Source organism: Egretta garzetta, unplaced genomic scaffold (assembly GCF_000687185.1).
Source record: "Egretta garzetta isolate BGI_Z169 unplaced genomic scaffold, ASM68718v1 scaffold1, whole genome shotgun sequence".
In the NCBI taxonomy this organism is placed as follows: Eukaryota; Metazoa; Chordata; class Aves; order Pelecaniformes; family Ardeidae; genus Egretta; species Egretta garzetta.
In genome coordinates this window covers 1,947,506-1,951,263 of record NW_009258542.1, presented here as the reverse complement: position 1 = coordinate 1,951,263, position 3,758 = coordinate 1,947,506, and the positions used below count along the sequence as shown (strand labels likewise).

General features: G+C 42.6%; 1 protein-coding gene across 1 annotated transcript in view; it reads right to left on the bottom strand.

The window, feature by feature from the left end:
• P4HA2 (prolyl 4-hydroxylase subunit alpha 2) overlaps window positions 1-2,962 on the bottom strand; it is a 29,906-nt gene extending 26,944 nt beyond the window's left edge. The window contains exon 1 of the mRNA XM_009646955.2: window positions 2,878-2,962. The gene's annotated coding sequence lies outside the window, so the exon portion shown is untranslated. The remainder of the gene's footprint in view (window positions 1-2,877) is intronic.
• Window positions 2,963-3,758: the final 796 nt, after the last annotated feature.

The window sequence follows — 3,758 nt, the reverse complement described above, 5'->3', positions numbered from 1 at the left end:
TCAGCCTCTGCAAAAGTATTTCTTTAAGTCTGCATTTCAGTTTCCAGTCCACAACTGATGACATTACCTCACAGCCACTCCAAGGCAGCTCACATTCAAGGTAGCGATGCAGTTGGGTAAGAGGGAAAACGGGTGTAACAGCTCAAAAGTGAAGAGAAAGCACTAAGTGTGCAATACTTCATTGAGCCATATGAAGTTACAGTCAAAAACCCACATCATCCCTGGTCTGAGACTGCCAACTCACTGCTTCAGAATGTTATCAATACCAAGGTCGGATCACAGCAGAAATCACTGCTCTGTCAGTATCTTAGGCCATCAGACATTCTCTGCAACATGACAAATTTTAATTACTCCTAACAGACCTAGGCTTTGGGTTGGGATTTGTTTGGGGTTTTTTTTCCAGAGCATACAGCAATAGTTTCTTCCAAGCAACTAGGACAGACTACTATTCCCTGGTTTGGTTCCATTCCTTCACACCTACAGCCACACTATGCTACAGGTGAATAAAGTTAGAGAGACAAAGTATCATAACTAGATACTGTCAAATTCTAATTAATGTAGCATTTTTCTGAACCATCACAATGCAACAGCTTACAAGCTGATTGACACAGATAAGGGCTACAGCCTGTTTCCTCTTCAGTGCTTGCCTATGCTACTAAAGGCACCTGGGAAAGTCACTGCTAAAATAGCTGCTTCCACATTGTATCTAAATTTAAAGTACCATGGTGAAACCTAACAAGCAAATCACTACTTCAAAGTCACCTCAGGCCACAGATGGGTTCTTGGTGCACATACAGCTGAGGCCCACATGCCAGGCTCTGAAGAACGGTCCCTCCTCAAACAGCAATTTGAGGTTGGACTCTTGCATGAGACAGGTTTGTCTGGGGTTTCTCCAAATGCCAGTGCCTTCCACACACTGCCCTTAACTGCTTGCACGCACAGCAAGCAGCACTGAACTGGCTGTGCAGCTGGCTTCATCCCCTTTCCCCTCCACAAAAAATGAAGCTTCAAAAGTAGGCAATAACTTGCTATCAGGAGTGACAGCTATAGGTAATAAGGCTGATTATATTTAAGTGGAAAATAATACAAACAAGAAACTCCAAGATTGCTTACATATTTATTTAGAGCCAAAAATGGGCTGAACTGTAAACCAATTTTCCGGATGTTGCCAAGGAAGAGCTTCTCCCAATACCTCTAAGAAAAGCAGCCATAAAAACCATCCAGCCTGTAGCAGCATTTCAACTCTTGCAGATTAGCCTGACACATTAGCCAGGAGATGCCTGGCATATTACAGCAGCTATAAAGCTATTTAAAAATTACTACATAGTAAGGAAACATATTAATTTTATCCTAAGAAAGCAAACCTTCACCATTGGCTGAGGACTTCAAAACAAGTAATTCAAGGGCCAAAATCCATCATTCGCGTGAACTCAGATGCCCCAATGTTCAACCACTCCTGTGACGCACAGAACTTTGGATTTAAGCGCCCCACCCAGACCGCACCATCGTATCTTGAACCTCACATCAGAATTTCATGACACAGCCTGTGCAGTCAGGTACCTTGCTACAAATAGCTAGTCCTCAGTCAGACCCAGAGAGGCAGGAAAGGCATCACTCCCTTGCAACATCAGGTGCCTCCTCAGAAGCAAGTTCTCTTCATCTGCTTCCCAGCTCCCTCTTCCAGTACATGTTGTATTTACTGCTTAAAACAGCTTATGCCAACACCACTACCTTTCTCGCCAAAGGGCTTAACAAGCATCTGAAAACAATTATAATTGCCTAGCAAATAATACAACATGAGTGCCTTGTATTTTTCAAGGCAAGCCAAGAGAAGAGGAAAAGCTGTTCATTTGCACGCACTAAGGACACAGCACATTCATGCAAAACTGCATGCATTTCTGCTAACACAGAATGCCTTGTGTTATCCTTCGTTATAACAACCTTACAAACCATGAGCATTTTTATTAGCTCTCAACAGGTTTTTTTTTAAAAAAACATAGCAAAGAATATTTCTTCTGTACTCCAGCAGGCAAGAAAATTCATGCTAGTCTAAGGCACAGCAAATCTGCTGGCATCCTACTCTGCAGCATCTGCAAGCTCGCCCCATATGAAGCAGACTAGAGTCAAACCCCACGCTGTTAGTGAAGGCAGCAAGGCATCATGCTCTTTTTCCACTGGAGCTTATTTTTCAGCATTACAATTCAGATTGCATCTTACTGTGCAAAGCCCATAATTCCAGTATATCATGATACTTAACATAACCTTCCATATGCTTGTACAGCGTTAAAAAAACTTCCTGTTCATAAAGGGGTTTTTTAATATAAAAATGGTCTACCCTCAGCAAACTGTTTCTTTCAATTAATATCAGCAATTTAATTAAAATCAGACATTATCTCAGAGTTGTGGGGGCTGACTATTCCAAGATCACCCTAGAACATGCCTCCTACCAATACTCCACACTCTCATTTCTCAGACATACAGAAAACCATACACAAAAAAATCAGAACTAGTCATAGGAAAAATATCTATGTTTACAGCTTGCTTCTTTGGAAGTTTGCCAATATGCACAGCATGGAAATTATAAACAGACTGGATTCCTGACTTAAACCTAGAATGAAAAACTTCTTATGCTAAATGGTAAATCATGCTCCCTCTGCTGTTACACTCTGAAATACATAATAATACCCTGGGTTCATAATTCCTGCACTGGGAAGAACTACATTTTAAAAAATTAATCTCAAGAAATTACGGAATAAGCAAGAAGCAAAATTCTTGTATGTTAGCATCATAGCAATGCCAGTTTACAACTGCAGAATAACATTTTGCCTGTAAAATATGAGTGGCGGTTACTGGTTGCTATATATACTTACAACATACCTGTGGGATTATTGCTTTAGTCCTTAATGCCAGAAAGCTGAAGTATTCCCCTGGCGAAGACAGCTGTGGTGGCCTTTCAGCTTAGCTTCACCCTCACAGAGCACCTATAAAATTAAGGGGCAATAGGTTTTGTTACAAAAACATCTTCTGGGACAGCCTACCTTCAGTACTTACTACTGGGGAGCTGGGGTGATTACTGATTAGGAATAGCAAATACCACAGAGCCAGACAGCTCCAACCACGTTATTTACACACCCTCTTTCCTCTTGCTTCCAGGTTATAAGGACGTTCTTTGCTGCTTGAAATAAAATTATTCCCATCTGGCCAAAGCATGTTTTGTGTTACTGTGACATAGCAAGTTAGTGTCCCCCAGCTGAGCCGTGACAAGGACAACACTCCAGGTAATGCCTTTAGCTTTCGTGCCAGCCTGCCCTCCACCGCGTCTGCCCAACCCTTTCCCACCAAAGCTTCGGTTACCGCACCGTACCAGCCAGGCGTGACCGTCTGAGCTCTCCTGGCTTATCCACAGCTCAGCTGCACATCCGTGTGCTTTGCCAAAAATAAGGACAAGCGGTTTTGGGAAAACAAATCTCAGGTTAAAACAAAACGAGACGGGAGTAGAACAAGAGGCTTTTGAAGACCTTTATGAAGGTTCAGACCTCGCTGGCTCCGTGTTGAGCCTAGAGCAGGCTGGAAGCACACACACCGGCGGTGAGCGCAGCTGGCACCCAGCAATCCAAGGGGCAATATCTGCCATCTCTAAACTCAAAGGGCAAGGAAAAGGGGAAGCAGCACTTCCACGGTTGGGTGGGTTTTTTTGTAATGATGGCAATTCCAAGATGTTTACAAAAACCTAATGATTATTTGAAGTGTCATTTTCG